This window comes from Lissotriton helveticus, chromosome 1_1 (assembly GCF_964261635.1).
Source record: "Lissotriton helveticus chromosome 1_1, aLisHel1.1, whole genome shotgun sequence".
NCBI classification, from domain to species: domain Eukaryota; kingdom Metazoa; phylum Chordata; class Amphibia; order Caudata; family Salamandridae; genus Lissotriton; species Lissotriton helveticus.
In genome coordinates, this window is record NC_136057.1 from 565735186 (window position 1) to 565743507 (window position 8322).

An 8322-nucleotide genomic window follows, 5' to 3' on the forward strand; every position below is an offset into this window, starting at 1 on the left:
ACTCATATTCAAGTTTATTCCATTATGTATTCAGGATTTCAAGTACCAGAATGAAGAGTTTTTAAAAACAACATTGGCAAAGCCAATTGGTCTGGCTTTAATGTGCCAACACACATAAACTCGGGCATTCCCAAATGTTGCTGGCTCCATTGCATGCACAATTGCTGTTCATCACTTTAAAGCCTGCCCAATACTTGAAAATGTAACAGAAAAAAATTCTTTCTGTAATGCATATAGAAGATAAAGAATCGAATGTGGCAAACAGCATGAGGTTTGGGTGAACTATTGGGAAATTATCTAGTCTCACCATGTTTTCCAATGAAAGCAGTTGTTAGAAGGTGGAATGATACACCAAACGGCCAAGAGAATGATGTAAGAGAGTGATACTTACGAGGAGGGAACCAATGCCCATCCTATGTATATTTTAAAGAATTGATAGCAATGTGTTTCAGACAGCTACACTGTCAAGCCAGACATAGTAGTGCAATTAAAGAGCTTCTGAGATGTTGGAATAGCAAAATCTGAGAGCGTTCTAGATTATGCTTTTCCTACCTGCAATGAGGATCTCACTCAAGAACCACTTTCTGCCCCAAAAAGGCCTACGCGGAAGCCTCGTACTGATCCCACCAAAGTCATGAGTGAGTGCTGCATCAGGAGCCACTGAAGGTATCGTTTGAGGGAGTATATTCTTCTCTTTAGTGTCTCACTTACACCCACTTCTCCCATACCCACCTTTAGCTGCCAGCTGTTCTCAAGTTATGTGTGACATGTTCACTCAGGATTTACTTCTTAAACCCAGTATTTTGCATTACGGTGCTGGTAGGTTTACCATTAATATTGTAAGTATAGTCTAAAAAAAATCACAATTTCACAAATATCAGATTAATCTCACAAATATACCGGGCACATAGGGATAATATTCCAGCCTCCCCCTCCTAGCTCAGGCCAAATGGGATGTGATCCTGGACAAACCCTGAAGAAATCACTGGTAAAGTAGAATAGCGGTGATGAAACATGTCGGTTGATTTGAACAGAGTGAGCCAACAGCACAGAATAAAGTTGTAGTTGCCAGTTCAGCTCAGCTCTTTTTAATGGTGGTATATCTTTATCTCGATTGGTAGAGGTTTTGTCATACTGCATTGGGTTATGTAACACGTGTAACACATAATGGTTTTTTGGTTTGATTGCACATACTTTACTCCCCTTTTTCTTTTGGGTTGACAGTAGCTGATGATGATAAGTGAGGATTCAGGAGAGTACCAGTCTGTCAGATCCTCCCCTGGGTGTTGCTCCGGTGAGGCTCTGTCAACCTTCCCTCCCCCTTTTTTCACAGTTGGAAGGTATAGGGAGGCGATAAGATCGGTGGTGGGTTTCACAGACACACATATATAGTTTTTAAAGCTGGTTTAGTTAGTGACTGTGCTCAGAACATTCAGATAGAAGGCTATAGCATATCCTCTATCTGACTGCAGTAAGTAATCTGGGTTCTCTAACCACAGAGTATAAAGGGGCAGGCCATTATTGTGGATCGTGGTTTTGAGGATGCCTATTTCCTACACATGCTTTGGGAATGTGCTGATCTGGTAATCTATTGGAGGTCAGTGGTGGATACATTACAAGTGATTACAGGGTGGCAGATACCCCACACCATTCGGGAGATACTACTGGGACTCCTCCCTAGCCCTAAAGGGAAAAAGCTCACAAGGAAATGTTTGCAACTGCGGTTGGTGCTAGCCAAACGGAGGGTTGTAACTGGATGGATGAGTCCGAGGCCCCCATGCTACCAAGCGGGGACAAAGATCTGCGGTAGTGGACAGTAGCAGAGTTGATCCGGATGAAAAGGATCAGGAGGGATGACAAACTGGAAGACGATGCGATGGCTTGAAATGGTATTATAACAGAAATCCCCGTGGGTGGGGATTCCTCCTCGCAAGGGTCTGAGAGGGCACAGGGAGGGCAAGCTGATTCAGGGGGAGTGATAGCACATGGGAGCCACCCAGAGCCTGGAACTGTAGGATGAACATAATATTTGTGAGATGACCTGAGGGATCTGACATAAGTAGTGAATATATCTAGCAACCAGGGAGGTGGAGGGTTGGGTGGGTAGTTTGAGTGTTGCGGTTTGTTTTCCTCTAGGATATCATTGATTTGTCGAAGATTCAGAAATGTAACTCTTTATATGTGGTACGAATGACAATATGTTCTTCTTGATCGCAACGTGTGATTCTTACTCTCATGGCTTCTGTGATGTATAACTGTTGCTAAATATTTGTTGTGATTCTTAGAGGTCAACAAAATACAATAAATATATATATAAAAAAATCACAAATATCACAAAGTACTGCTGCCCATAATCCAGGATACACTGCTAGTATTCAGCCGGGCACTGCCAGGGGCATTGCTTCTATTTGTGCAGCAGGTGCAGTTGCACCAGGGCAAAAATCCATGGGTAGCCTATTGAACCCTGATACTTGCTTTATTTTTCTACCCAGAAAAGGGGAGTCAAAGGGGAGATGTCGGGATTGGCAGTAGCGCAAGAAAGAAGGACGCCACTTGTGCCAAGCGGAGACCATGTCTGAAGCTAAGCCCCCCAATTCCTCCCGACACGACCCCCAACAGAGAAGAGTAGACTCTCTGCGTGAATTCGTGCCCCGGGGGAAAAAAGGGAAGGGGATAAAAGAATAAAGAAGCTGTATTTTTGATATTCCTCTCAAAGGCGTGGTATACACTCTGCGCTGTGTCTGTAAGACCTTCAAGGCTGCAAATAGGGTGATAAAGCAAAGATTACTTTTATGTTCAATTATACTCTTTTCACAAGGTATAGTTCGTCCCCTCCTCCAAATCACCAAGGTCTCACAGCCCGCTGCAATAACAGATGTACTGTAATAAACTTCCAATCCTTAGATTAAATCTAGTTTCTGCCCAATCATCCGAGAGGTAATGTCAGCAAACAAATACATCCCCAAAAGGTGCACAGTTCTAGAATGCTGCAATTCACCTAAGCAAAAATAGTCACAAGAAGAAAGGGGTATTTCGTCTTCCCTTTTTCAACAATGCGTTGTTACAGTCACAACACTGGTTCCTTAGATCCTCACAAGTGATACCACTTCGTGTCCGGAACTGAAACAACTGCCTGGCACTTTCAAAACATGTTCCAAAGAAAAGGAAATCAAGCGGTGTCCAAACAAATACTACGGCATATCTCAGCAAGAAGCCCTCGCTAAAACTGAAAGCAATTATCCCGGCCGCGTCTTTCTCTCAGACGCGATGCACAGTTTAAATGCCTTTCTTTTACCCACGTGCTATTAAACGCGTCTCCGCGCGTTTATCATGCATCGCGGCTTCTCTTTTTAGCAGGGATTATTCGGTTCTCCAGGAAACGGGTCAGGGTGAAGGAGGCGAGCCCGCTCTCCTTCAGCGGTACTAAATGAATTGTCATAAACACCCTCCGATACTTCAGAGGTCTGGGTTTGACCACGTCCAAAACTAGACAGCAGGAACACTCCCACAAGGCTTGAGTCTTCACGCTGGAATCCGGCGGGGAGCACCATCCACCATTCCGATCTGTAAACAGGTTAATTGACAAGCACCTTTCCCCTGTGAAGGAGGGACTTATGTCTGCAGAAAAGGTCCCCAGGCATGCTGGTAGCTGTAGTCCTAGAGACACTACCCGTTTTTCGTGCATGATAAGGGAGCAGTCCCTTTGACCTCAGAATCGCTACAGGAGATTTTCCTTGCTTGCACCAGGGCCCATGAAACTCTTGCTATACTTCTGCCTCCTGATCCATTTGTCCCCCTGGGTGTGTCCAGTTAGCCCCCTACCTCCACCTACATCCAGGGCATATATCAACTCCCACCAACCACCAATCCTGATCTCTAAGGTTTAGCACCACCAAAGTCTGTCTTTGGTGCCGCATCTGCCAAGAGCTTCTTCAACAGCCACCTCCTTTGATGCCTTCCTCTGCCACCCCTTCTGTTAACCCCACAGCCACACATACTGCCACAACCATAGGCACCTACACTGTCATCCCCGCTGCCACCCCACTGTCACCCCCACTGCCACTGCCACCATTGCTGCCACACAGATACCCATATACACTGCCATCTCTACTGCCACCCCACTGCCACTCTCGCTACCACCCCTGCTGCCACACAGACTGCCACTGCCACAGCCACCTACACTAACATCCCTGCTACCACCCCACTGCCACCACCACTGTCACCCCACAGCCACTTCTGCTGCCACCCCTGCTGTCAAACAGACTGCTACTGCCACAGCCACCTACCCTGACTTCCCTGCTGCAACCCCACTGCCACCCCTGCTGCCACCTAGTCTGTCACCACCATAGCCACCTACACTGCCACCCCCACTGCCACACCCGCTGCCACCACTGCTGCCGCAAAGACTGCCACCTCCACAGCCACGTACACTGCCATTGCTGCAACCCCCACTGCCATACCTGCTACCACCACTACTGCCACCCCACTGCCACACAGATTGACACCCCCACAGCCACCTACACTGCCACCCCCACTGCAACCTACACTGCAACCTATACTTCCACCTCTGCTGCAACCTACACTGCAACCCCCCTGTCACCCCACTACTATGCCCACTGCAACCCCCGCTGCCACCCCACTGCCACACAGACTGTCACCACCACAGACACCTACAATTTCACCCCCTCTAACACTCCAAGCCACCCCCACTGCCACCCCGCTGCCACCCCTACTGCCAACCCTGCCGCGACCCTCAGTGCCACACAGATGCCACCCTCTACTGCCACCTCCAATGCCTTCCTCACTGCCCCAAACCTGCTGCCTCCCCTCTGCGGTACCTCTGCTGCTCATTACTTCAGTCCAGCAGCATCCCTCAGTTAAACAATGTGCCCTCCTCATACCTGTCAACTCCATGACTCCAGATACCCCTCTGCGCCCCCTCTCTGTGGGACAGCTCTCCAACCACAGCTGCCACCCACCACAGTCAGACAGCTGAAGCCGGGCAGTAGCCTGCCAAATAAGGCCAGTCCGCAACCTCCATGAGCTGAAAGCAGCTAGCGCCTTCCTCTCTGAAATACAAAGTGCCGATAATAACCATGTGTGTATCGCGCCAACAAACTGAAGGAGTGTCACCGGCACCCAGGGTGGCATGGTGGGACTGTGCGGCCAGCCAGACTGCTTAGCATCACAGCACTGACTGCTGCTGTGTGTCTTCAGTCTAGGGTCTGTGGTAGGGATGTGAGGCACCCAGACACAGCAGGTACTGCCTAATTGCACAGTGAGACTCATGTGAAACCAATGACATGTCAGAGGGAGATTGACACCAAACGATGAAAGGCTGAAAGGCAGAGGCTGCCCAGCAGAGATGTGAACCTATGATCTCCAGAGAAAGGCACATACATACACACACACACCAACACACCCAAACACAAACACATAAACACACACACGCATACCCGCACACACATACATAGACACACACACATACATACACACACACACACATACAAACACTTCCTTTTGTTGCTCAACTACCTGAGATACATCAATGGCTTAGATACTAGAGCGATACAAAGAACAAATGTTTCTCCGTCACTCCCACCATGGCCCAGTGCCAGACGCATTCACTGGCAACTCATACGGTTTGACCTCCGCGCATCTCCCCATGCCCTTGAACATGGCCTGGGGTGCACGAGCCTGCCAACCCGGGAAACTGCAAAGCACGCAATAGTTCAGGTCTCCAAACAGAATCCAGGTTGTTGTATTAGCCAAGTGAATGAAAAATGACATATGTCACCCTTACCTCCACTGGGATATGAAAATATTTTGCAAATGTTCTGAGTCATGTAAGAAACCTCCTAATATCTGAGGTCAAAATTCACACTGATTAACTCCTAACACCTAATGTTCTTTGGCAAGACTGTCCCCACTCGCTGCATGTAAAAATATCTGTAGCCCCCTCCAACTTTTGCTGCAACAGAGCGCTGTACTTTGCAAGGTTGAGATCTAAGCGCTATGCCCGACAGGAGAGGAAGGTTCAAGATGGTTTATGAGAGGAAGGCGTGAACCCTGGACTACCTAATGCTGCAGCTTGAGTTTGAGGGACACTGATTGATTTTATAGGGTATGGCTATTTATAGCGTAGAATACTTCAGGAGACTGTGCTGAAAATATGTGAATTCTATTAACATTCAAAACAAGGGCACCCAGCATTTATTTGGGTGCCAGGTGCAAACTCCTTTGTCGGTTGCATGTGTTAATGCGCAATGGCTCATGTGTAATTACATTCCATAGTAGGTGCACCAGGATACCATTCACGCCCATGTACAGTTCTCTATGTTGTGCTGTGTGCCAACAAAGTATAAATTGACGGTAAGTGGGAAAATGCAGGGTGCAAGTAACTCATTGGCAAACAATGGCCTTAGGGCCTGGTCCAAACAAATATCCCGCTCTGCATCGTTGCAGATTGCGAACCTGATAATTTGATATCATTAGGATGAGCAACATTTGAGCCAGATTACAGTTATTGCTTCTAGAAATTGAGAATTACGCACCATTCAGGCACTATTTCTTCCAATGGAGGGTGCGAAGAAATTAACTTTCACACAGTTTTCTACTGCGATTCGTGGCAGATTTTCTTGCAGCAAATCCTGGGAGCAAACATTTAAGATGTGGCTCCAGAGATGGAACCATGGCCTTGGCAGCAGGCCCCAATGCTGTGTGGACATGGAGACAACGCATCTGGCTAAGAGGCCACGTGTCATGGGTCAGCAATCATGGGTGACACCTTTGTCTGGCTCCAGATTAGCATCCAATAAACAGGGCTGGATTGGGACAGAAGACAGAAGGACACCAAAATAAACATGCCTCCCAACTAGTGAAACACATAGCTTAAAAAAGTGAGCAAAAGTTGCCCAGGTGTTCAAACTGGGATAGTTGTAAACGTATAAAGATATGCTACTTGGATGTTTTTAGGTCTCGGCTGGCGAAAGCAGCGCGCATGTGCTGCACTCATCATACGAGAATTTCTTGGAAACAATACAGATTCCAAAGCTCTCGGAGGTCGAAGCACCGCCCATCGTTTTAATTGGTTTGCATCATCTTGTATGCAAAACGCTGGCTTCTTATTGTAAAGGAGGCTTCTTAGTTCCTCTTTGTTGCAGCCTTGTCTCCTTTTGGCCTCGCCCACCGGGATTTGATATTTTACCGGCAGCATGACACTCTCTCCTTCATTAGTCCCCACTCACTTTTTTCCTATCAGCTTTTTTTTTCGCATTGTGCTTTCACTTAAAGTGAAAGCAGGATGCGAAAGTAAACACGTGGCTGCCTTTGCGGTACCACGCTTGTTTCATGTAACTCTTCGAACTAATAGATCTGGGACATACCCACGAGATAAAAAATGCATCTTGGAAAATGAACCATTAAATACTTAGAAAGATGCACAATTACATATTGGAAGATTGAATTCAAGATTTGAAGCTAGTCCATTTAATTATCATTTTAAATAAACAAAGTTATCCAAACGCCGAGTCTGCAAAACTCAAGCCTTCCCAGGCAGAGTTTCAACCTTTCTCTCTGTCTGTTAATATGCAAATCAACACGAGAAGGGGATGCAATGCTGCATTACAATGGGGAGGGGACAAGACTGTCGATTCAGTAAGCTCACCTTCCTGCCGTAATACTGTTCAGAAAGCGAGACTTTTTTCCAATCAATATTAAAATACCAGATAACCGTAACAAAATGAGGGTCTTTGCTGTTCATCAGCGATGCACTAGCATTACTTCAGCAATCATCCTTATCTTGGGGTTGCGCTGCTGTTCAATGAACCTATAGTGAGGGCAGCACTGCTAACACCTTAACAACACGTGACTCAGATGAGAATGTCTGCTTATTTCTTGCCAGCGGCTAAGGAATGCTGCTGAGACCCTAACATTTAAACTGTTAGTTGAGGTAAATGAAACAGCAGTTCACCCATTATACTATGCCCACGAATGAGAATTAGGTGAATTACTATTTTAACTCTTGTCCTCGAACATCTGAGGAAGTGTTGAGAGTCTTCCATTTCTATAGGAATAAAAAATGCAATAGGTCTAGCCTTTGATTAAGTTAAAGCGATTTTCTTTGCTAATGGTATTGTATAGCAACACAAATGGCTTTAACTTAATGAAAGGCGAAACCTATTGCATTTTTAATGCTTGTTGTTAAGTATTGCAGAATGTCTGCATACGTGCTTGCTGCATGAAATGTGTGCGTTAATAGCAGACAAAGGAAAAGCACAACCCGCCCACAAGACCATGAAACGGACCTGCCAACAACAAAGA

General features: G+C 46.5%; 1 pseudogene; it reads left to right on the forward strand.

The window, feature by feature from the left end:
• Window positions 1-7789: 7789 nt before the first annotated feature.
• On the forward strand, window positions 7790-7893 carry LOC144781154 (U4atac minor spliceosomal RNA; annotated as a pseudogene).
• Window positions 7894-8322: the final 429 nt, after the last annotated feature.